The sequence below is a fragment of the Phascolarctos cinereus genome, unplaced genomic scaffold (genome assembly GCF_003287225.1).
Source record: "Phascolarctos cinereus isolate Bilbo 61053 unplaced genomic scaffold, phaCin_HiC Scaffold_2;HRSCAF=192, whole genome shotgun sequence".
Classification (NCBI taxonomy): Eukaryota; Metazoa; Chordata; class Mammalia; order Diprotodontia; family Phascolarctidae; genus Phascolarctos; species Phascolarctos cinereus.
Window position 1 is genome coordinate 18975695 of NW_027555625.1, and position 27190 is coordinate 19002884.

The 27190-nt window shown below is 39.3% G+C and overlaps 1 long non-coding RNA gene across 1 annotated transcript in view; it reads left to right on the plus strand.

Annotated features, from left to right (window-relative positions):
- Positions 1-10425, plus strand: part of LOC144455492 (uncharacterized) — a 38212-nt gene extending 27787 nt beyond the window's left edge. The window contains exon 2 of the long non-coding RNA XR_013484191.1: positions 8131-10425. This is a non-coding gene — a long non-coding RNA (uncharacterized LOC144455492). The remainder of the gene's footprint in view (positions 1-8130) is intronic.
- The last annotated feature ends 16765 nt before the right edge of the window (positions 10426-27190 follow it).

Here is a 27190-nt window from a genome sequence, read left to right on the forward strand (position 1 = left end):
GAAATGTCTTTTCTGGGTTTCCAGTAGCTGTGGCTATAGCACCTAGAGCAGTATTTGTCAGGCTGCATATTCACAGGGATCAGGATGATGGCTTCATCCACAATGATGGCTGAGGACACTGGTCTGAAAATATTGCTATTCCCAAGACTTTGGGTCTAAGCGTCCTGGGCTATCTCTCATATGGATCTGAGAGAAGATGATGGTCAAGGTGGTGGTGGTTATGGTGTTTTGAAGTCAGGGATGGATTCTCTTGTTGTTTGTATTTTTGTATACAGTGCTTCATATGGTGCCTAGTGCATAGTAAACACTTAATAAATCTGAGGTGATATTCAGGAGCCCAGGCTTTGAAAGGATCTCTCTCTCTCTCTCTCTCTCTCTCTCTCTCTTCTCTCTCTCCTCTCTCTCTCTCTCTCTATCCTCTCTCTCTCTCTCCTGTCTTCTCTGTCTCTGTCTGCCTATTTCCTTTTCTCTTCCTCTCGCCATTCTTTCTACCACCTGTCCAAAATTCCAGTGGTAACAAGCTTCGGCCTGTTGTCCTATTATGACATTTGTCTGTTTCATTGATCTGACGCCAATCTAAACTAGAACAGAAACAAGTTCCTTTGATGAACGGCTGCCATTTAGAAAGAAAAGACTGATAGGCAGCTACAGCCATTTACACTCTGGTCTCATTAATATCTAGGTTAATTGCACTTCTAGGGAAGTGCAAGTGATCAACTTGTAAAAGACAGAACTGTGGGATCAGCAGTCATTTGACTGCAGCCAGTCTCTTTCATAGCTTTGAAGAGGGTCATGTAGTCAACTTGCAGGGCTGACTGTGCATGCTTGCTCTGAGTGATTCAAGGTGTTATCATAACTAGGGAGTCAAGAAATTCATCTGTGGGAGCAGAAAGGCAGCAACAGCTGCCCATAGTGATGAGGGGGGCACCAGTCTCTTCCTGACTTTTAGGCTTTCAGGAGGTGACATGTAAATGTCAGAAAAACCTGCAGCTCTGGAATGGTATGATGTTATTCCATTATATTTAGGTGCTAAAGTTGTGTGTTTGTGAAGGAGAAAAAGCCAAAGAACTAGATGAGCTTTCTTTTTGGCAGGGCAAGGAAGCTTTCTTTTTTATGCCTCTATTTGTGCTCAGAGAATACTGTTGGAGGAATTATAGAAATTACAGGAATGGCACACAAGCTATAGATCAGTGTGGTAGGGAGAGGACTGTTCATTAATAGGAGAAAAGGGAAGTAAGGGTAGGTGTGGTTAACCTTAAATTCTGTTTCATCAGTGATACAAGGTATTGTTGTAGAAGTAGAATTTCAGTTGAAAGAAAGCTTAGAACTCTGACTAATGGATGGATTCTATTAATGGGAGCTTTGAAGCATATGTGCTGAGTCTTACTCAATTCCTGGACAGATAAACAGAAGTAGTGCAGAAGGAGGAACTGGAATTTGGGGACTGGGCAATATACCAAGTAATTATAAAGAGCAAAGAAATTTTAATTACAAACATGAAGAGAAGAAGAGAGTCTCCACATTCACGTGATTATGGCTGAGCAACTTCCCTGGATTATTGGATGAAACTTGTGGTTACTGGAGTGGCAAATCAGGCATCATCATTAGACTCAACTGAGTTCTGGCCTTCCACAAATGGGCCTCTGGAAGAACATCAGACCCTACAATCCCATCCAAATGTCCTGCTTGTTCATGTTCTGGTGAGAAAAAAGAAGAGATGGATAAAGTTAGAACCATGGAATGCTCTTGTATAGGTTGGCTATTTTTGTTTTCCTCTGAAATGCGACCCATATTTTGATAAACTTCTGCAGTCAAAGAGCTTCCAATCCCTCCTGGAAGTACTATTCTCCATTCTCACCACTGACATATAAGCCTATGTAGAGTGAAAAAAATACAAGGTTAAACATCAGCTACCTTGAAAAAGATCTTTTTTTCAGGGATGCTTTGATGTGAACTAATCAAAGTCCTCTGCTTACAAACTTCCAGTAACAAGGACCTTGCTAATTTATTAGGCAAAGCATTCCATTTTTGGACATGTAAATCCTCTCACATAGTAAATATTTAATAAATGTTTGTTGATTGATTTATTGGAAATTTCTTCTTGAGTTAGATGTGGCCCTGGGAAAAGTCTTGTGCACTGGGCTGTGCTATAAACTGCTTGAGATTTTTAGTGCAGGGAATATTGAAAGGCAAAAAAATGGTTATCGTATCGCTATCAAGGTCTTCTTGTTTCTGAGCCTTCTCCCCTGGGATATTACTTATTTGGTCAGGGTTTGAAATGAGTTGCCTCCCAACTCTGAGATTTGGTAACCTAGTGAATTTTGTGGATTGCATTTTGTAATAAAATTTTGCTTTGAAAACTCAAGCTGCACGCAAGGAATCTGATAAAACTGTCATTTGAAAGCCTGGGGCCAGCACAGGTGGGCCTTGGTACTTGGGGATTATTGAGAGGTGCCCAAAATGGCTAAGTATGCAGAATCACAGACCTTTTGGGCTGGAAGGTGCTTCAGAAGCCATCTTCTCCAGTCCAATAGCTTTATTTGATGGAAACTGTAGTAATGCCAACTCAGTAGCAAGGAACCAAAATTGACCTGTAGCCATCAATTTCATGATGGATGAATGGTATAGAGGGCTGGGGTAGTGGAACTGGAAGAGTACTGGATTGAACATTTGGAAACCCATGTTCCAGTCCAAGCTCTCACACCAACTTACATGGTTTTGGCAATGTTACTTCTCTCTGGGCCTCAGTTTCCTAATTCATAAATTGAAGGGGCTTATCTAGACAATCTCTACTGGTAAGATTCTATAATTCTGATAGAAGGGGATTGGGAACCTGTCACCTTGATTGGGTTCTCAGCCTTTAACTAGTTTTGTCACTTTGTAAAGTCACTCAACCTTATCTGGACCTTAGTTTCTTCTGTCAAATTAGGTAACAAATTACATAACCACTGGTTTAGAGCTAGAGTCAAAAACTAGTTTTGCCATTTTCTTTCTGTATAACATTGGGCACATCCCTCAACCTCTCTGGTCTTTAATTTCCTCATTTTAAAAGTGAAAAGGTTGGAATAGATGCCTATTAATGTCCTTTCTAACTCTTAGTCTGTGATCCTGTGAGCTCTAAGGACTTTTCCAGGCCCAACATTGTGTATTCTAATATCTTTTCTACCTTTCACATTCATTGTTCTATTGTGACTCCAGTTCTGATGTTCTGTGTTCTAAGATCCCTTCCAACTTTGACAATTATTATTTTAGAGCAGAAATTCTCAACCTTTTTGTGTCATGGACCTCTTTGGTGATCTGATGATGTCCATGGATCTCTTCTCAAGTCAACAAGCATTTATATTATTTATTACGTACTAAGTGCTTTGCTAAGCACTGGGGATACAAAAGAAGGCCAAAAAAAGGTACAATAAAAACAAAAAGGAGATCGGAGACTAATGGATATGATAGCATGTAAACAACTATGTATAAATAAGGTTTTATAGACACATGTATGTGATATATGTATATAACACAGACGCGTACATACACATACACACACACTATACACACACACACACACACACACACATATACTTGGAGGTAATCACTGAGGGAAGGCATTAGCATTAAGAAGGATTGATAAAGATTTTTACAGAAGGTGGATTTTAGCTCAGATTTGAAGGAGGCCAGGGAAGCCAGGAGATAGGGGTGAGGAGAGTGAGCATTCTAGGCTTGGGGGATAGCTAGTGAAAATACATGGAGTCAGGAGATGGAGTGTTTTATGCAAGGAAATAGAAAGGAGGCCAGTGTCACTAGACTGAAGAGGAAAGAGAAGGCAGCAAGGTATAGTAAGACTGGAAATAATATTGCAAAATTCATAACATGAAATAAATTGGATTACAAATGAAAGGGGTATGTGTGTATTTGTGTGTATATAGACAGGTAGATAGATAAATAGCAGACAGATAAAGATCTGTGTGTATGTGTTTGGGGTGTGTATATACATGCATGTGTGTGTGCATATATGTGTGTTTGGGGTGTGTATGTATGCTTGTGTGTGTGTGTGTACGTGTGTGTGTTTGGGGTGTGTATTTGTATGTGGTGTGTGTGTGTATGTGTATGTGTATGTGTTTGTGTGGGTGTATGCATGTGTATGTTTTCATGGACCATAAGTTAAGAACCTACGTTCTGGTCATTTCCAGCTCTGACATTCCAAGTTCTAAGATCTCCTCTAACTTTGATGTTCATTATTCTAGAGTGTCTCCTAGCTCTGGCTTTCTAGATCTAGAGATATCTTTAAGCTCTCTAAGATTCTACAATTTTAATTCCAGTGTCCATGGACAGAACACCTGGTTCCTTTCTTGTGCCTGTCTCCTTCAATGCCACTCACTTAAATATGCAGAGACTGCCCTCTACTGGATGTATGGTATTATGGCATCACAAAGGGGCAGGAAAGCCCTTGAATTTGCCCAGGACCAGTGAGACAGTCTCTGTGCCCCGTGGGCATCTGTGACTTCCTCTGGTGCAGCTATGTGCAGTCCCTTTCCACTCACACCCATGTCTTTTTCTTCTTATTCCCCCTTTCCTCTTTTCAGCCAAATCCACACCTATTGAGCATCAGATTTGTCTCTTGAACTCAAATGAGATCCAGTCCTTGCCCACAGGGAGCTTATAGTCTAGTTAGGGAGACAAGGCAGACACATAGTACATAGTAAATAAGGCAGCTGGGGTACAGCAGGAAGAGCTCTGGGTTTGGAACCCAACACCTTGAATTCAAGTGTCTTCTCTGCCATTGATTTAGCAATGAGAGTGTCTTTAGATAACATAGACTCACAGGATTAGAGATATAGAGTTGCAGGCAACATCAGGGGCCATCTGGTCCAACCTCTTCCTTTTATAAGTGAGACAACTGAGGCCCAGGAGGTTACCAAGAATGTGCTGCCCTGGCTCTTTCTCTGGTAACTGGTCTTTCTCAGATGTGGGCTGCCTGTGTGTGGCACTGCCTAGCCCTGTCTCCCACTCTGTTCCTTGGGCTGAGGTTCTGTGCTGCCTCGGCTCATGCTCTGTGCTGCCTATGTGTTGCCCTGGCCATGTTGCCTCGTGTGCTTTGGGAGGGGCTTATTGGACCTGGATGCCCCAGCATCTTGGGTCTGAGCCCAGGACGCTAGTCTGACCTTGTCTCCTGACTTGGGTAATGCATTACTTACAGTTCTGGTCATCCATCTAGCCTGACTTGTCTCCACTCAAAGCTTCCTCAGAATTCTTAGTCTTTTTTTTTTTTAATCCTGGAATAGATGGAGAATCAGATAGCTGTTTTCTCTAATTTTCTTTATCATTATTCCTTCTGTTATGCTTTTAGCACTTTACTCAGATGTTTCTAGGGGACCCAGATTCTTCTAGGTCCTCATATAACATCATGCTTAAGAAACTCATTCATTTCCCACTATTCTTAACAATGCAGTCTCTAGTCTACTCTATTTCTGCCCTGTTACTTCCACTAGTGACTAATATATATCAGGTTCTTGAACAAATGAATAGATGAAAAAAAAGAAGAAGAATCTATCTTGGGAAAGCTTTACATTTATATTAGTATAATGACATGATCCTACATTTTTGTGCAATCTTAGTTTTGGAAAAGATGTTCTAAGCCCAAATAATGCCATAAGATCATAGATTTAGAGCTGGAAGCAATCTTAGGGGAAATCAAGTCCTATTCCTATCCTCATTTGGCAGATAGAAAAGTGATATAGAGAGAGGTCAAATGACTCACCACAACTTGTAAGTGTATCAGGCTGAATTTACTTTCTCCTGATGTCAAGTCTAATGTCCAATTCAATATTTCAATAATGGGCTGGGGAATAGGGACCTGAGTCCCTTACCAAGGGTCTGATACCAAATGTTTATAGAAATTACTATGATTTGGATATTTAATCAATTGTGAATGATTTAAAAAAATTCCGTATAGCAGTGGTATCAAACTCAAAAATGAACCCTGTGGGCAGCATATTCACTTAGAAAACAAAAATAACATTATCTATGTTATATTATATTTTCATTTATTTTGTTAAACATTTTCCAATTTCATTTTTTATCTTGGCTTTCAGGTAGTCCAATAATTTTTAAATTATCTCTTCTGGATCTATTTTCCAGGTCAGTTGTCTTTCCTATGAGATATTTCACATTGTCTTCTATTTTTCTCATTCTTTTGGTTTTGCATTATTGTTTCTTGGTTTCTCATAAAGTTGTTGGCTTCCATTTGCTCAATTCTAATTTTTGAGGAATTATTTTCTTCAATGAGCTTTTATACCTCCTTTTCCACTTGGCCAATTCTGCTTTTTAAGGAGTTTTTTTCTTCATTGAATTTTTTTTGCCTCTTTTTCCATTTGGCCAATTCTACTTGTTAAGGCATTCTTCTCCTAATTGGCTTTTTGTACCTCTTTTACCATTTAGCCTAGTCTGTTTTTTTTTTTAAGGTGCTATTTTCCTCAGTGTTTTTTGGTCTCCTTTACGAAGCTGTTGACTCGTTTTTTTTTTAAATGATTTTCTTGTATCACTCTCATTTATTTTTGGAATTTTCCCTCTACCTCTCTTACTTAATTTTCAAAATCATTTTTGAGCTCTTCTATTGCCTGAGACCCATTAATATTATTCTTGGAGGCTTTAGATGTAGGAGTTTTGATTTTGTTATCTTCTCTGTTTGTGTTTTGATCTTCCTTGTTACCATAGTAGTTTTCTATGGTCAGAATTTTTTTTTTCTGTTATTTGCTCATGTTCCCAATTTATTACTTGATTCGTAACTCTTTGTTAAAGTAGGGCTATGCAATTTGCACTATTTATTATGTAGCTTTCTGGAAATGGAAATTTATTGCTGGTATGTTTTGAAGCCTCTCTTACATTCTGCTTTGTACATGGCAATGCTTTTTTTCCTTTTCTTATTTTGTATTTGTTTTAGTATTTAAGTTTATAATATGTCTTTTTCTTTTCTTACTGTGTATTTAAGTTTTAGTTTTAAGTTTAAAGTAAATTTAAAAAATAAAAAAAAAATAGAGCTCTGCTTCCAGGATAGAGGGCACACTGTCCCAAGCTTCAGGGGTTTTGTACAGCTGTTTTCAGAGAAACTTGTAGGGACCTGTACGTTTTCAGTTCTTCCAAGGTGGTGTGATCCAAGGAAAGGTTGTTTACTCCTCTCCTGGCCTGTGCTCTGGTCTGTGAATGACCACAGCACTCTTTTCTGCCCTGGAACTGGGAGGAGGGTTTCCTGCTCCACTGTGGCTATGGGCTCTGGTGTGCTAGTGCTCCTCCTTGCTCTAGGATTGCCCCCCAGACCTGGATCCAAGTATGGGCAAAGCAGAAGGCAGAACTCTATAATCTCCTGACCACTTGTTCCATCCGTTTATGGTCTGTGGGCTGAGAACTTTGTAAGCAGCAGCAGCTGGTGCTAGTTCCATGACTCCCAAGGCCTGCTTCTTGTTTGCTGGAGCCAGTCTATGCTAATTGAGCCTGCTCTGAATTGTACTCCTCTTTCACCCTGGTGCAACAGACCTTTTCTGCAGAACTTCTACGTTGTCTTGGGCTGGAAAATTGTTCCACTCTCTCTTTTTGTGGGTTCTGTTGTTCTAGAATTTTTTAAAAATTCATTATCTAAAGGTATTTGGGGGGGTTTTGGGGAGAGCTCAGGTGAGTCCCTGCCTTTACTCTACCATCTTAGCTCTGCCTCCTCCCAATTTCATTTTAACCTATTTGGGTCTCACTCTGGAATTTCATAGGTCATATTGACCATACATGTGATACCTCTGTTGTATAGTATAAAGCTTTTGAAATTATATATATATATTTCTTTTAAGTGTTAGTATAGTTTATGAAAATAAATCATTGTTATGATTTTATGAAAATAAATCATGTTATGATATTTTGTGTTGAGCTAATTAATTTCAATGTGAATAGTTACTAAACCAGTTTAATTAGTTTTAATGTTCAGTATTAAACTTGTAATAAATCATATGATAAAATTTTATATATGAATCAATGAAACAGGACAACACAATAGTCAAACACATGAAGTTGTATTTAATAAAAAAAGCTTTGTAATCCATGTGAAAAATGATTTATGTTATATCTTTGCAATTCTCCATGTTTCTCTTTCAACAGATCAGAAAGTTGAAGGACATCACTGGAATTATGGAATTCAGAAAATTGTCTTTGGGAACAATTCCACAGGCATAACTCCTTGTGTTAAGAAACAGTCATCAGAGATCAAGTTATTGGCCATTCCTCAGCCTTTGAAACAGAGTCTTTCTGCTTTTTTCAGCCATCAGGACTAATAGTTTCACCTTGCTCCCTGATCACAGGCAAGACAAACCCGGCTCAAACAGGCATGATCCAACTCTATTTGTCCAGAACTTGACATATTTTGATCCTTTGCAACATGAAAGAAAGACTCCCGTCATTGAATTGAATGGAGGCTAATGAATGAAAGACAAAGTGGGATCTGTAATTTCTGATCTGAATTAAAGATTTTCCCTCTGAATAAGGGGAAGCCTTTCAGCAGTTAAAAGTATACAAAATGGAAAGAGATGCATCTTGGATGAGTGAATTCCCTGTCAATCTAAGGTCAATTTGAATGATAGCTTTCAGAAGGTTGCTACCAGGGATGATTTGGGAAAGGGTTTGACTAAAATAATCTTTGAGATTCCATATTCCTCAGGATTTTACAATTTAAATGTAAATGCATTCAAACTTTTATTAAATTGCTACCATTGTGTCGTACTTAAAGGCTAGGAAGGCTTTTTACATGTTATCTCATTTAATCCTCCCAACAACCCTGGGGGATAAGTGCTATTATTATTTCCATTTTTTAGTTAGAGAAACTATCAGGTTAAGTGACCTGCTTCATGTCATACAGATAATAAGTATCTGAGAGAGGATTTGAATTTGAATCTTACCAACTTTAACTACAATGCTGTATCCAAGGCACCATGGATCTACCTGTCGGATAGCGTTGTATTGGATTGGTTGTGAAAATGACCTGTGGAAAATGTTTCTTTAAATAGGATGCTTCTTATAGTCATTCTCTGAGTTAATTCTCTAGAGAACTGAATTAGCAAGAAGATACTTGATTAAAAAAATTGGAAAACAAAAAAAGCAAGGAGTATTTGGTGTCACATCCTCCCTTTTCACATTTCATGCTCATATTTATTTAAAACTCTCACTCCAAGGGCCATAAAACCCTGATCTCTCCCACCCCTAATGATTTCCTGCAGGTCTCCTGGAAGGCATTAGAAAAATGTTTCCCTGTAATAGGCTATTCCGGGAAGACAAAATCAATAGTTTTTAAGAAGACATTTTGCAGATGCAGTATTTATATTGTCCAACTGCCCCTCATTTCTTGTCCATCTTCCCTGAAAAATGGCCCCATGGTAATTGCCCATTATGTATGGACAGATATTGGCATGCACATCCTAGGGTGCATTCAGGGAAGAAGTGGGGATAGCAATAAACAGTGGATGGAATTCTGAGCCTGCTCATGCACCATTAGCCATTTCAGATTAATTTCATTGTGTTATTTACAAATGGAGCATCAAACGAAATTATTCTTTAAAGCAAAACAAGATGAAGCAGTCACTGTCAGGGCCCCAGATCCGATAGGTGCTTGAGTGATGGGGGGGGAGGGGTCAGGAAAACATTAATCATGGACCCTGGTGGAGAGATGGCTCCTGAAGATGAGGTTGCTGTGGATCCAGGGAGTCATGCCTGCTGTGTGTTCTCTGAATTATTAAATTCATTAAGGCCCTGGCTATTGTTTCACAATTTGTTGGCATCACAGACACTATCTTTGGCCATCATTGAATATCTTATTCAAATGGCTTTCCATAGGTTTTTCCCCTTGAGAAAAGGACTGGGCCAGAGAGAAGGTAAAGCAAAGATGTAGAAGTGACAGCATACCAATTATTTTCTTTGCTATTCAGTCCTCTGACTCTGCCTCTGTTCTTACTGCAGAGGGCTTTATTGTTGTTTAGTGTTTCAGTCATGTCCAACTCTCTGTTACCCTGTTTGGGTTTTATTGGGAAAGGTACTAGAGTGTTTTGGCCATCTCCTTCTCCAGCCCAATTTACAAATGAGAAACTGAAGCAAAGAGGGTTAAATGACTTGCCTAGGGTCACACAGCTACTAAGTGTGTGAGGCCAGATTTGAACACATGATGATGAGGCTTCCTGACTCCAGGCCTAGCACTATCCATTGAGCCACTTAGCTACTCACTGAAGAAGACTGCAGATAAGTTAACAGCCTCTTTACCCACCCATCCAGGAGGATGAGGAATCAGGAAATTCTAGTCCTTACTCTACCTCTTCAGTTTTGTGTGTGAAAGTGGGCTCTCTCTGGGCCTCAGTTTCTCTCTAGGCTTTTATTTCTAAAAAATAAAGAATGAGACTATAAAACCTCCAAGGTCCCTTTCAGTCTTTGCTTCTTTTTTTATAAAAAAAATATGTAAATTATATTTATTTCCTAAAAGGCAGGGCTGGTCTTTTGCAGAAGTAGAATATGTATCTGCCTTCTTGGTTTGATGCAAGAGATACTGAAATGCCTCATTTTCTAAGAAGAAATACTTCTCTGATGTGCCATGGAATCTGGAAATCCCATTTTTCTTTGTCACTTCATTCATCCATTCAACTATTTATCTGTTTATTTACTGTTTGTTTAATCTGTCCATTGGTCTATTAACCAGTCAATAAATATTCAGTAAGTACTTCCTAGGTGTCAGGCACTCTGCCAGGTCCTGAGGATACAGAAACTAAACTGGAGAAGTCCCTGCTTTCAGGGAACTTACATCCTATTGGAGGAGAAGGAGATAAACTCTAGGGATTGGGGGATGGACCTGTGATTTCAAGTCTGGAAATCAGGACCAGGGCCAGCAACATAATAATGGATGTGGCAGAAATTTCTATACTGCCAAGTCTCTAAGCTGAGAAAAATCACAAATAATCTTTGACATTTTTGTAGTACTTTGAGGTTTGCAAAGTCCTTCATATACATGATCTCATTTTCTTTTTTGGCCTGAGATGGCACAAAAAGCCTCTGTGAAATATTTATTGCCATTTCTACTTCACACACACATGTGTATGCACACACTAATGCACCAACATGTTCATCTTTACATACTACCATAAAATCACATGGGAATATGTGTAAAGTGCCTTGCAAATATTAAAGTGCTACAGAAATGTTCTTTTTATTATTATCCTATAGACCAAGAACATGGGGCCATGAATTTATTTCATAATATTTTGGTAAATTCATTTAAACAATTGATTTATTTCATAATGATATATGTTTTATTCACTTATATTTATCTGAAAAAGAGTCCCATGGGCTTTATCAGACTGCCTAAGGGTTCAGAACATTCAGAAAAAGTTAAGAGCTCTGGACTAGAGTTTGAAGGGACCTTACAAATGTCCTAATCCCTAATTTTACAGATAATTGTTTACTCACTTTAGCTTATTATGATATAAAGTTTTATTATTAATTTTTTACAGATAAAGAAAAGTGAAATTCATAGAGATAAAATGTCTTATCCATGGTCACAGGATCATAAAAGCATATATTTAGAGCTAGAAGGGACATTTGGGATCTTTGAATCTAACTCTGTCATTTTAGAGTTGTGGAAGCTGATTCCAGGAAGGTAATGTCCAAGGTCACAGTATTAGTGTAAGGGGTAGGAGTCAAACCCAGGTCTCTCCTAAATCCATGTCTGATGCATTTTTCCACTATACATGTTAAAAACACAGGTAAAATTCACTGTCATATAAGTGCCTTTTCATTGTAGCAAATATGCATTGAGTGGGATGGAGAATCAGTGTTCCTAGGAGATGAGCGAGTGAAGTATCTCTCTGGGTCTGAGTCATCTAGCAAGACTTCTTGGAGGAGAGGAAATCAATGCTCAGTGGCAAAGATATGGAAGAGGAGGCACAGAAGCTAGGTCAGGGTTTTCCAGGTCAGGAGGACCACATGAGCAGAAAAAAGAAGAAGGAAAATGCTGTATGCATAGGTGGAATGAAAAACAGACTGGGATGGCTCTGTAGCTGACAATATTCCTGTCAGTTCAAACAAGGTTAAATATAATTGGGAAATATTTTTTAAAATAAAATAACACATAGATCATATTACATTTTAAAACTAAGTCAGTATGTGGCCCAAAGGGATCCTTATGTATGGCTTAGTGGCCCTTATTAATTTGAGTTTGGCACCACTGAATCTCAGGCACTTCTCTATTCTACACTCTGGTTCCATGGGAGAATAAAACAAAACAAAACAAAACAAAACAAAACAAAACTAAACACCCTTTCTCACAATGAGAGCTATCCCAAAATCAGATGGGTCATCTCTCCTGGTAGTGGGATCCCTCCCCAAAGAAGACTTCAGGGAGAGGTTTTGTGAACCCTTTACTTCTACATTGTCAAAAGGATTCTTATTTGGTTTGAAGCAAATGATACCTGACATCCCTTCCAACCCTGAAAATCTTTCAGTGATGGACCTTCCCCTAGAAGTTTTTTAAAAAAAGACAGTCATTACCAGCCAGACAAGGGTGGTTAATTCTTTACCTTCTTTCCCAATTTGCCAAGTGTTGCAGGTGGTAACAATCTGCGAAAGTGCCCATAGTCATGTATAAAGAGCTGTCCCAGGTCTTGCATCCACTATTTGAACATCTGGGGTCCTGGGGTCATGGTCCTCTTTGAGAATGAAGTACAAACAGCAACCTCTATAAGTAGAGAAGGAGCTGGCCAGTAGGAGGGACCACACTCCCATTTGGGCAACTTTCTTTCTTTCTTTCTTTCTTTCTTTCTTTCTTTCTTTCTTTCTTTCTTTCTTTCTTTCTTTCTTTCTTTCTTTCTCTCTCTCTCTCTTCTCTTCTCTCTCTCTCTCTCTCTCTCTCTCTCTCTCTCTCTCTCTCCTCTCTCTCTCTCTCTTTCTTTCCTTCTTTCTTTTCCTTCTTCTCTGTCTACACAGGGTATTACATCCCCACCTGCGGATATTCTGCCTAAAGGGAATGTAAATTTTAATGTCTGAATTTTTTTTTCTTTTTTTCATTTTTTTCCTCTTAAAAACCAGTCTTAACCCCAAATCACTCTGGTTCCAGACCAAGCCCTACTTGGTCACTGTTTAGGACCTGATTGGCCCAGAATGAATGTAAATAACAGTTGTTTCTGTTTTTTGTCAGAAACCCTGAGGGTTTTCCCCTCCCAGATCTATTTTTTTAAAGAGGCCATTCTTTGCCTCATTTTTAAGTCTTAATCCCTGAATGGGTGCTTCCTCAGTCAAATTGAGACCTGTTAAAGACCTTAGCTTGAAAAGGCCAAGGTCCCTTACTACATCCTGGGGCCATCTCCAGTTGTTCTGATCCGTATCTGGCTACTGGACTTAGATGGCTCCAGAGGAGAAAGTGAGGTGGGTGACTTGGCACAGCCCTCCCTCACTTAAATCCAATTCACTTGCATATCATGGTGTCACCTCCCTGATGTCATGATCCTCTTCGAGAATGAAGGACAAACAACAAATAAACAACCTGGGGACTGTACTTGCTTGGAAAGAATAGCAGGCATGCAACACAAAAAATACGGGAGTGAAATTCTCTCAATGTGCTGCCTGCATGAATGGAGGCAAAGCAGCAATATAAAGTTCCCAAGCAGCCCAACATTGCTTCAGTTCTTGGGAATGTAAAGACATAGTATGGTCACAGTATTGGAAAGTTACCTGCCTTTCAAGTTGGGAAACCTAAATTCAAATCCTACCTCTGGCCTTTATGTGAGATTTGTACAAGAAATTTAATTTTTCTTGGATTTCTTGTGTGGAAAACGGTTGGGGATGTTGCTTACGCATATCACCCAATCAGGGTGTGGATGCCTATGTGACAACATTGGAGTCAATTTAAGCTGGGAAGGAATATGAAAAACAGCTAGTTTTCTTTTCCACAAAGATGCAAAGTAGGGGCTTGGTGGAAGTTGAACAAAGGAAGCCATAAAGTAAAATTGATGAGTGACTAGGCTAACCAGGGAAAACCGGTTATGAGGTTAGATATAGATTAACATATCTGTATCCCAAGCAAAAGGAGTGTTGTCATACCCAAATAAGAGCAGAATTAAATGAGGCCAGGGTCTCCCAATTGTGGTGAGTGGGAGATGTAAACAGGCGTGTAGACTCACATGGGGAAATTAACCTCTTGGGATAGGCTATAACCTCTACAGTGCCCAGCCAATGAGGAAACAGGGGAGGAAAATTAAAATTGGGAATAGGGAATAAAAACATGTGTGTCTGTCAGACACATGTGCTCTCACATGTGGGATGACTGGCCTTCCCAGGCCTTTAATAAAGCTTCTTCCTGGTTCAAGAATGACTTCATGGAATTCATGGTAAAGCTAACACTTGGATCCTCATATGTAAATGAATAAAGTTAGGATAGATCATTTCTAAAGTGTCTTTTAGGTCTAAATTCTGTGATTCAAAATTTCAAAAGCTAAAGCAAAAGTCTTTGAGAAGCACCAGAAATTGTCAGAAAGTCCATACAAGAGAGTTCTTGCACTTTCATCAAAGGAAGGATTGCCATAATCTCTCTCCAAGCTTATCTTATTTTGGACACAATTTGAACCAGTTTGGTTATCTTGTTTCCAAACCCAAAGGAGACTAGAAGCAGGAAGTTGGTCAGACTAGTAGAGATAAGTATGATGACAATAGCAAAAAGTGACAGTTGAATCAAGGGAGGCAGAAAAAATATAAAAATGTGAAGAACCTCATAAAACACAAGTGTCTGCAACCAGTTAGAATACCAGCAAAAAGCCCTATGTTCCAAATTAGTCCCCAAGGGCAAAGCAACATAGCTAAGTAAGATATTTGGCATCCATAGTGATATCCTTGAGTCATCAAAAAAAATATTAGTTGGCTATATGCAGAATTGTAAGTGATATATTTTAAAGGAATTTCCATAAAACATAATTACTATGAAAAATTGCACTTAGGAAAATAATATGTAGAGCCAAAAAGGACCTTGGAAATCCCACTGGATTAGATATATTACAACATCATTTGACAGAGAAGAAAACTGAGGTCCAAAGTGGTGACCTTGCTCCAGGTTACCAAAGTGGCAAAGCTTGGTGTCCTGAGGTCACAGCCAGCTCCCTGAAAATTCAGATTCAGTGCTCTTTACATTATGACTTTTTGTGGTAGCAAAAAATGTAAACAAAATGGAATTCCATTGGGGAATGGATAAACAAGTGTGGTACATGAAGGTGATAGAATATTACTATTCAAGAAGAAATGATTCATACAAAAAATTCAGAAACACATGAGAGGGACAACTCCTTTGAACAGAAGCAGAGTAAAGTTAGCAGAACTGGTAAACAATGTAAATTAAAAGAACAAAAACAAAACAAGACTGAACTCTGTATAATCCTTATGTGACAGCTTAATCCTGGAGAAATGAAGAGGAAATGCACCTCTCTTCTTGCACTGGAGGTTAAGTCAATGTGTGTGGAATATCACATTTGCAGCCAGACATGGGCTAAGTGTTGGTTGTTCTGAGGTAGTTTTTTTTTTTAATCTTTGTTATACATAAAATCTGAGTAGGAAAGGGGAGAGGGTCATATTTGGAAATGTAAATGACATAAATAAAAGCAAAAGATTACAAAATATTTTTCAAAATAAGAGAAAATAAATTGCAGAGTACAATGTGTTGTACATTAGGTGTACAGTGAATTAGCACAGCAGAGCACCTTCTTTGGTTTCACTCTCCCAATTTGCATTGAAACAATAGAATAGATTTCCAGAAGGCAGTGATTTCCTTTGGTGGTCTATTATCAAATAACCATGAAGAGCTGTGGTTTTCTACTAATGTCACTCAAAAGCTGCTATCAGTGCAATTTCAATTGAATATCAGCTAGTAGCCTTAATTAATCTTTAGAATACAGGTATTTACTAAGGTGGCATTTTAATAACAGTTGGTGTAAAATGTTCTCCCTCCCCTCAAAGCCTAGGGCATATACACACAGGTTCCAGGGTAGATTGGTTTTAAACTTACTATGTGATGATAGTAGCCATATAGGTAAAGAACATGTAGCCAAAATGTAAACACTTTAGTTAGAAATTCTTTCTTAAATCTGTAGAATTAATCTCTGATTCAAGGAATTATGTACCACAAAGTAGCTTCCTCCTTTGGGTGACTTTTTTTTTTGATCTGTCTGTTCATATGCTTGTCTGCGTTATATTGAGGGCACCACCACATTTTAGGAGTGTAACCTAAATATCATCCCTGAGTCATTACTCTCTGTCATTCCCCATATCTGATCAGTTGTTAAGTCCTGTCAATTTTACTTCTGCAATATCTTTTAAATATTTCTACTTCTCTCACCTGATACTGCTACCACATAGGTGCAGGCCCTCATCATTTCACTCTTTTCCCATTGTTAACAGCCTGCTGGCTGGTCTACCTGCATGTCTTCCCTCACACCAATCTGTCCTCCATTCAGCTCCTAAAGTGATTTTCCTAAAGCTCAGGTGCAAACCATACATCCCCTAATCAGTAAACTCCAGTGCCTTCCTATAACCTCCAGGATCAAATGCAAATTACTGTGTTTGACATTGAAAACCTTCTATAGCCTAGCTGCCCTCCCCCATTCCCATCTTTCCAGTCTTTTTATTTTGATTAATTAATTTATTTTTAGTTTTCAACATTCACTTCCATAAGCTTTTGAGTTTTAAATTTTCTCCCCCTCCCTCCCCAAGACAGTGTGCAATATGATGTAGGCTCTACATATACATTCCTATTTAACATATTTTCACATTAGTCATGTTGTAAAGAAGAATTAGAACCAATAGGAGGATCCACAAGAAAGAAGAAACAAAACAAAACAGAATTAAAAAAAGAGACCAAATAGTCTGCTTCCATCTGCATTCAGACTCCGTAGTTCTTTCTTTGGATGTGGATATCATTTTCCATCATGAGACTTTTGGAGATGTCTTAGATCCTTGCATTGCTGAGAAGGGTTAAGTCTATCAAAGTTAGTCATCGCACATTGTGGTTGTTACTGTGTACAATGTCCTCCTGGAAAAAAAAAAATTATTGGGGCAGCTAGGTGGTGCAGTGGATAGAGCACCAGCCCTTAAATTAGGAGTACCTGAGTTCAAATCTGGCCTCAGACCAAACACTTGACACTTACTGGCTGTGTGACCCTGGGCAAGTTACTTAACCCCAATTGCCTAAAAAAAATGTTCTCCTGGTTCTGCTCACTTCACTCAGCATCAGTCCATGCAAGCCCTTCCAGGTTTTTCTGAAGTCTGCCTGCTCATCATTTCTTATAGCACAATAGTATTCCTTTACATTCATATACCACAGCTTGTTCAGCCATTCCCCAATTGGTGGGTATCCCCTCAATTTCCAATTCTTTGCCACCACAAAAAGAGCTGCTATAAGTATTTTTGTACATGAGGATCCTTTTCTCATTTTTATGGTCTCTTTGGGATACAGCCCTAGAAGTGCTATTGCTGGGTCAAAGGGTATGTACATTTTTGTAGCCCTTTGGGCATAGTTCCAAATAGTTCTTCAGAATGATTGGATCAGTTCACAACTCTACCAACAATGCATTCATGTTCCAATTTTCCCAAATCTTCTCCAACATTTATCATTTTTCTGTTTTTTCATGTTGGCCAATCTGATAGGTACGATGTCATACATCAGAGTCATTTTTATTTGCATTTATCTAATCCATAGTGATTTAGAGCATTTTTTCATATAACTATAGATAGCTTTAATTTCTTCATCTGAAAACTGCCTGTTCATACCCTTTAACCATTTATCAGTTGGGGAATATCTTTTCAGTCTTTTTACTCCTCACTGTCTGCTACGTGCTCTGATCCTGGGATACTGGTCTTGCTTTTTCCAAAAGCAAGACACTCCATATCTTGACTCTGTGCATGTTCTCTGGCTGTCCCCCATGCCTGGAATATTCTCCCCTCATTTCCACCTCCTGGCTTTCTTCAAATTCCAATTAAAATCCTATATCCTACATGAAGTCTTTCTCAATTCCTCTTAATTTTAGTGTTTTCTTCTCTTAATTATTTTCCATTTATCCTATAAATGTTTGTTTGTACATATTTGTTTGTGGCTGTTTTTCCCATTAGATTGGGAACTGCTTTTTTTAGTTGGGGGGGAAGGGGTATCTCCTGTGCTTAGCACAGTGTTGGCAAATAGTAGGCACTTTGTAAATGTTTACCGACTGTTAATATTTGCCCTTCATGTGTCTCCCTCTTCTTCAGATTGAATGTATTGTCTCCTGCCATTTTTTTTTCTCTCCAATGCCATGTATGGTCAATGGAAAGAGGGAGCAAAAAAGGAAGAAATTCTCTGCTCTTCCCTTTCAAAAAATTATCTTGAACTGAAATTTTCTATTCTAGAATTGAAATTTTCCTACTTGGGCTGGATTCCTCTGAATTGACTTCACTGATGAACTGACCGATATTCCTTATTGCTCTTGGGGACACCACCATTTCCCTAGCACCTCAGGCTTATGGCCTTGGCCTCATCCTAGACTTCTCAGTTACACTCAACTCAAACATCCAATCTACCACCAGTGCCTGTTCTTTTTGCCTCCACGTCTTTCTTGTATGTCCTTTCTCTCTGCTCAGATAAGCTATTGGTTCAGGTGAACCAATTAGTTCACGTCCTTGTCATCTCTCACCTGACTATCACAATTGCCTTCTAATTGGTCTCAATGATTCAAATCTTTCCCCTCTCCAGTCCACCTTCTACTCCTTACCAAAAGAAATTTTCTGCAAAATGTAGATCTGACTTTGTCATCCTCCTACTCAAAAGCCCCAGTGGTTCCCTTTTAACTCAAGAATCACATGCAAAGTCTCCTGTTGTTATTAAAAGCTCTTCATAATTGGGCCCCTTTCCACCTTTCAAGTTTTCTCATCCTTTATTCCTGTCTGCATCCTCCATGATCCAGGAATGCCGGCCTGCTTACTGTTCCCTACAATACCCCATTTACCAGTTCTGTGCCTTCTTATGGGCTGTCTCCTATGCCTGAAATGCTTTCCCTTCTCACCTTTGCCTACTGGATTCTTTGGTGCTTGGCTCCAATCCCACCTTCTGCAAGGAAGGTCTTTCATGAGCTGTACGTACCTTTCCCTCTGAGGTTACGTTCTATCCACCCAGAATATACCTTAGATGGACCTAACCATTTAAATTGTCTCCTCTGTTTAAATGTGAGATCCTTGATGACACAAACTCAGTGTTTAGAACAGTACTTAGCACATAGTAGGCACTTCATAGAGGCTTGCGGACTTGACATTATGCAAATGGGAGGCAGTATGATAATTATAATAATAGCTAGCATTTATATAGCACTTTGTGGTTTGCAGAGTCCTTTGCATATCCTACCTCATTTGATCTTAGGATAGCCTATGAGGTAGGTGGGTGCTATCATTATCCTCATTTTGCAGATGAGGAAACTGAGACTGAGAGAGATTAAATGACTTGTCCAGAGTCATACAGTTAATAAGTGTTTGAGATAGGATTTCAACTCAAGTCTTTTAAATTTGGAGCTCAACATTACCTACAACTTCCCATAATTGCAAATAAGCTTCAGTTATCTGGAAAATTGACACGAGGGAAAAGGCTCATTCCCGATGCTATTAGGCATAAGTCACTGTGGCAATAACTATGATTTTACTAGCTGTGAGATGCATGACATGATTATCTCTGTAGATTTTCCTTCCTTGTTATGGTCTGGCAGACTAACACTGAAATCAGGGTGCATCCTCTCTGAACCCAGTGATGACACACCTGCAACCAAAGTGGGCACTGGGGGAATGGAAATGCCCTTTTTGCAGCCTCTTGAGTGAAGGATCCATATGCAGAGAATTGAGAATTGAGTACTTAAAACAACAACAAAACCAACAACACCTTTGTGATCATTGACTGCTTGGAGATGTGGTACTTAGAGTTCTTGTAATGCCATCTTAGGCTTCATTAAACAAGGTGCACTGTTGAGAAATTAGGAGTTGGTGATAGAACCGTCTGTCTCAGTTGGACTCTATCTGCATGATTGTGTCCTGGGATGAGCACCAGAATGTAGGAAATTCACTGAGAAGCTGGAGAGCATTCCAAAGGAGGGTGATCAGGACAGTGAAGGGACTTCGGTTCATGCCAGTTCTCTTTATTTCAAAGTCCTTTCTCTTTCCATCATCCATTGCTGGCACTGAAGCTTCCAGGATGAGACTCCTGACAGATCAAGGTTGGTGCTTATTAAGGTTGGAGCCTGAAATAACACCACCTAGTATTTACAGGGCTTTTTCACTGAAGTAGAGAGAAATGAATCAACAGTGTGATTTGCAACCATGGGAGGTAACAGGATATTGGGATGAATTAGGAGAAGGATGATGTCCAGAATGAGAAAGGTGATAGTCTTGCTGTCCTCTAGCCCAAGCAGGCAACACATGGAGTATTGTGGTTAATTCTGAGAGCCACAGCTTAGAAAGGAAATAGATGAACTGGGGGAATATCTAAAGAAGGGGATTGGGATGATGGAGCACATTGAGCCCATGCCAAAGAGGGATCAGTTGATGGAATAAGGGATGTTTAGCCAGGAGAAGAGAAGACTCAGAGGGGATATAATAACTCCTTTGAAGTATCTAGAAGAAGGATTAAGCTTGTTCTGCTTGACCATAGAGGACAGGAGTAATAATGGGGAAGTCACAGTTAGGTGGTGAAATGAATAAAGTACTGGATTTGGAATCAAGAAGACCTGAGTTCAAATTCTGCATAAGGCCTTTATCAGTTGTGCGACCCTGGACAAGTCACTTAACCTCTCCCATTTTTAGTTTTTGCATCTGTAAAATGGGGGAAATAATAGCACCTACCTTACAGAGTTGTAGTGAATATCAAACAAGATAACACAAGTAATTTGTTGTTGTTCAATCATGTCTGACTCTTGGTGACCCCACTTGGGGTTTTCTTGGCAAAGACACGGGAGCAGTAGGCCATTGCTTTCTCCAGCTCATTTTACAGATGAGGAAGGGGCCATCTCCAGTCATCTTGATTTAAATCTTGCCACTGGACCCAGATGGTAAAGTGAGGTTGGTGACTTTGCACAGCCCTCCCTCACTTAAATCCAATTCAGTTGAAAGTCATGGCATCACCTTCCTGATTATCTTCAAGAATGAAGGACCAAGAACAACAATGACAGATGAGGAAGCTGAGCAAACATAATTAAATGACTTGCCCAGCTAGTAAGTGTCTAAGGCCAGATTTGAACTCATGAAGATGAGTCTTCCTGATTCCTAGCCCAGTGCTCTAATCACTGAGCAACCTAGCTCCCCATATGTAAAGTGCTACATAAATGATAGTCGTTGTTGAGGATGATGGTGTTGATGATATAATGATGATGTAAATACGATGATGATGGCTTGAGCTCAGGGAAAGCAAAACAAAATAAGACTTCTAACAATAAGAGCTTTCTTACAGTAGAATGAGGTTACTGTGGAGGCAATGGGTCTTCTTCAGTAGAGGTTGGAATCAGGGGCTAGATGGCTACTTGTTGGGAATGCAGTAGAGAGGATCCTTCAGATACAGCAATAATCCTCTCTCTGGATTGGCTATTGGAAGCTGGAAGGGTTAAGATCCTTTCCAACTCAAAGATTCTGTGATGATGTGAGCTCATTTCCTATGGTCTATCCTATATCTGACAAGAGAAAGATATTGAAGGGCAGCTAGGTGGCACAATAGATAGAGCACCGGCCCTGGATTCAGGAAGACTGGAGTTCAAATCAGGCCTCAGACACATAACACTTGCTAGCTGTATGACCCTGGGCAAGTCACTTAACTCCATTGCCTAGCCGAAAAAAAAAGAAGAGAAAGATCTTGAGTTATCCAAGACGTTAAACTTGATGGCTATCACACTATATATAAATACATGCAATTTGATGGGCCTGGATCTTTTCTCATGCCAATTTGTTTCTTTAGTCATTATTGGACCAAGATGAGCTTGAGATTCAAGAAGCCTTAGTTTGCATTTTAGATACTTGCTTCATTATGAGGTATGTACTTTAGTAGCAAAACCTTGTAAAACCAAAATTCAGGAAGCAGCTGTATTTCTTTCTTAATTTTCCTATTTGAAGAGATTCTTGAGCTTCCTATTCAGGGGCATCCACACCTTGTCTCCAGCATCCATTCTTTCCCATCTCCAATATAGGACCTACACAAATACCAAATTGGTGTCCTATAGCATTGCTTGGCTGCATCAGGCTTCTGCTCCAAAAGCTTCAGTGGTTCCCTACTGTATCTAGATGAAATACTAACTCCTCTTTGGCTTTTACAATCTGTCCCAAGGCTGCTCATATTCCAGTCAAACTGGCCTCCTTGTCATTATGTATGTAGAGGATTCCCCCTCCCTTCTTACCTTTGCATAGATCATACCCAATGCCCAGAACTCTGCCTCTTATTATTTCTGCCTCTTAGAATACCTACTTACACAGAAGGGCCAGTTTAAATCCATTAGGCATTCTTGTTATCTCCCACTGTTAATGCTTTACTGGCACTATTTTGCATATCTATCTATCTATCTATCTATCTATCTATCTATCTATCTATCTATCTATCTACCTACCTATGTATCATCTGTCCCTTCTCTCTCTCTCTCTCTCTCTCTCTCTCTCTCTCTCTCTCTCTCTCCCTCCATATATCCATAAACATGTTATTTCATACCCACTTCCTATATAATATAAATTCCCTGAAGAAAGGACCATTTTCATTATTTTCTTTTTATTCATAATCCTGAGAAATGCTTATGAATAGATATGAGTAGAATTAAACCAGAGAAAGTAGGCCCATCCTGCTAAAGCAAACCTTGTTTAGATGAAAGAGTTGTGACCTCCTTGCCCCAAAACTTCTCCCATGCAAAAAGCAGCCAATTTCACAATTTTATTACTTCAATTGTTAATAAAGCTTCCTTAAGGCAATCCTGAATTTACTTATTGGCAAATTCTACTAGGCAACAAGGTGGCCCAGTGAATAGAGCTCTGGTACTGGAGTCAGGAGGACCTGAATTTAAGTCTGGTCTCAGAAACTCACTAGCTATGTGATCCTTGGCAAGTCACTTAACCCTGTTGCCTCAGTGTTCTTATCTGTAAAATGAGCTGAAGAAGATAATGACAAATCACTTTGTCAAGAAAACCCCACAAAGGGTCATGAAAAGTCAGATATGACTGAAATGACTGAACAACAACAAAAACTCTACCTGCTGCTCTGATTTCTACCCAGTAAGGAGAAACAGAGTAAGTCAAATCCCTCTTCTGTGCCCATTGACAGTCTTTCAGATAACTGAAGGCAGCTTTATATCCCTCACTATCTTCTCTCCTATAGGGTAAAATTTCTCAGTTTCTACAATTAATGAACATGTGGTGTGCACGTGAGGCCATTCATCAGAGTGGTTCATCTTCCTGTGAACCCTCTCTGGCTTATCACTGCCCTTCTTAAAGTATGGAATGGGCCAATCACCAACTTCTTCCGAAATCTCTTGATGCAAGGATCACACTTTTTTTCTTACCTGCCATATGACTCTATTGACTCATATTGAGTTTCTAATGATATTATTACTTGGGAATTCGATTACCTAATTAGACATCCTGTTGGACTGGATTGTACCCATAATATAGACAATATTTCCAAATGATAAAAATTGGCCTCAAATGCCTAATGAACAGCTCTGGTTAAAAAATTCTAAAGCTTTTTCCTCAGGGCAAGGCTGAGAAGCAAGGCAAATACAAAGAGGCACCATGGACAAACAAACAGCCTTTTATTTAGAAGACTTGAAATCCAAGGAACCGTTTTATGTTGCTGAGGGAACAACAGAACTCAACAAGCTTTCAAAAACCTCATATTAAGTGGAAATATGTTTAACATGATAGTATGTATAAAGCCTATATCAGAGTGCTTGCCATCTTGAAGGGGAGGAAGGGAGGGAGAAAAGTTTGGAACTAAAAATCCTATAAAAATGAATGAAAACTATCTTTACTTAAAATTAGAAAAAATGAAATACTATTTACAATAAAAAAGTAAAAAAATGCCTCATATTAAGCACCTACTATATGCTAACACTGTGTTAAATGCTTGTGATATAAATACAGAAAATAAAACAGTCCTTCCTTTCAAGAAGCTTATGATTGATTAATCAAACACTCAATCAATTGAAAAGCATTTATTATGTCCTTGTTATGTATCAGGAACCGGAGATATAAATATGGAAATGAGAGAGTCTCTGGCTTCAAGGATCTGACATTCAATTGGGAGAAAGAGCATGCATACACATTTTTTAATATACACACACATGTATATATGTATATGTATGTATGTATATGTGCACACACACACACACACACACATATGGTAGCTATTCTTACTAGTTAGCTTACATTCTGCTGAGGGAAATCATATACACCTGAAAGATTGCCCAAAGTCTAACAAAATACATGCAGGGAAATTTTGGGGGAGGGGGAAAGTAGAACCTGAAAAGATCAGGAAGAGCCTCATGTCAGTTATGTCTGTCAGGGAAGAAGAGGATGAAGAGAAAAGAGTCCTAAGAGCTAAAGGAAGAGAAAGTGCTCAAGAGGCAATGGGGCAAAACATGAGCAACTGGTAAACAGGTCAAGTGGATGAAAAGGATCTGTTGCCGTTGAGAGCCATTGGTTACCTTGGAGAGGGCAGTTTTAGTCAAGCTGTTGGGTGAGAAGGCAGCTTGTAAGGTCATAATTAGAAGGTGAGAGAAATGGAGTATCGATGATGTTTTCTGGTTATCAACCTATGTGAGAGAGAAACTAGAAACTTTAAAGCCTGATACAAAACTAATATGAATGACTTTCATTAATAAGGCTGATTAAGTAAGTACATGTTAATATTAAAAAGCTTTATTCACCCAGAGAGTGGTGGGGCATCTCTGTTAGCTGTTTGGAGAGCTTCCCCATCTGAGAAGAACCAAAGGGAAGCAGAAAGTGTAGCAGAAAGGTTTGGGAGTCAGGACACCTGGGTTCTTGTCTCAGTTTGTCAGTAGCTAATACCTTGGGCAAGTAATTTTCCATCTCTGGGCCTCTGTATCCATGGCTCCCATATGTTACCTTCTAATTTGAAAAATCCTATGATCTTATAGTCTATTCTTATTTATTTGCTTTTTTTGGGGAAATACATGCTTTGCAAGCCAAGAATTTAAAACTGGGCTCAGATTTCTTTCTACTACCTTGATAAGGACTTAGGTGAGAATTGCAATGAAAATCTCCTCTCTTTTCCTCTCCCCTCTCCTCCTGTCCTCTACCTCCTTCCCTTCTCTTTTTCTTTGTTACTCTTTCACTCTGTCTTTCTCTTTTCCTCCCCATCCCTCCATCTCTCTCTTCCCTCCTTCTCTCCCTCCCTTTCTCTCATTAGCTTCAGTTTAAATTTCTGTCTTGGACCTTCTGCATCATTTTGCTTCTGATACAGATAACAGTTGCCATAATGGGGAGTCGTCCTCAGAGAAAGATCAGTGAGCAGAAGAGTAAGCATGGTAGCTGACCACAAACACTAGAGTTTCAAAGAGGGTGTTGGTCACTGAGCCAATGGAATCAAAGGAAAGTTGGATCGTAGAAGTAGAGCTAGAGGGGACCTCAGAGGCTATTGAGTTTTACACCATCATTTTAGAGAGAAAGAAACTGACGTATAGAGAGGGCAAGTGATTTAAGGATTATAATCATAGATTTATATCTAGAAGACACCCCAGAGTCCCTCTAGTCCAACCTCATCATTTTATAGATGAGGAAACTAAGGACTGTAGGGGTTGTTACTTGGCCAAGGTCACACAAATGGCCAATATCAGAGACAAGATTTTAATCCAGAAGTTTCTGTCTCTAAGCCCAGAATTCTGACTTAACAAAATAGTAGCAGGTCTAGACCCAAAATATTCTATCTCTGACTCCTGGACCCTTTTCACTGGCCTGGGAAGATCTTCTAGGAAACTTATCGACTAGGGCGATTTATATAGAATCACAGACATTCTGAACTGGGTGGGACTTTAAGGGGTACCTATTCCAACTCTCCTATTAGCAAATGAGAAAACTGAAACCCAATGAGGGAAAATGTCCCCCCAGTCTTACAGCAGAGATGTGGCTTGGAATGATGTCCTTATCTTAGGACATATTTTGGGGTGAGCTCAGATCACCATTTCATGAAAAGCCCCATGGTAAACCATGCTCATCCCTCCCAGTTCCACTCCGTCTGGATGTCTCCAAATCCTTATCATCGGCCTTCCCTCTTGAAATACTCTATCATTCATTTATCTATCTACCTACCTATCTATCTAATCTGAATGTATCTGTCTGTCTTTCTGTCAATTTATTTATCTATCTCTGTCCATCTATCCATCTTAGTCTATGTATGTATGTATGTGTGTGTATGTATGTATGTATTTACTTGCCTGTCTATCTGCCTGTCCATCCATCCATCTGCCTGTCTATCTATCCTATCCTATCCTATCCTATCCTATCCTATCCTATCCTATCCTATCCTATCCTATCCTATCCTATCCTATCCTATCCTAACCTATCTTATCCTATATAATCCTATCCTGGCTGTTTCTGTCTCTTTCTCTTTCCCTGTCTCTGTCAGTCTGTCTGTCTCTCTAATTTTGGATGCACATGTCCCTGGAACCTTGCCCTTACGCCATGTTTTCAGCCCTTGATCTCATTTTTTTCCCTGCCTCTTTGTATCCCCATGCTCCATATTTCTACCCTGTATTTCCAGAAATCAGTCACTGCTCTTGTGATAATCTTCCCTATTACCCTCCTTCATTTGCCTCTAGCCCCCCTACCATTGACCTTGGCATTACCTGCCTTCCCATTCTAAGCAGTATCAATAAAACTGACACTGACATAGTACTTTAAAGCTTGCAAAAAGCATTGTTTCCTTTGAACACTAAGTAGACAACTAAATAGAAACATCTTTAGGCCTCAAGGACTTCTAGAAGATGCACAGATACTGACATGTCTCAACCATACAGTCTTTACCTTGTTGATATACAAAGGCAAATGGAAAGCACCCATAGATGGGCAGTACATTTGCCTATCCTAGATATAGCCAGTATGCATTTCTACAATGCAATCATAGTAATGTATCTATGACAGCTTGCAAGACTAAATTTATTTT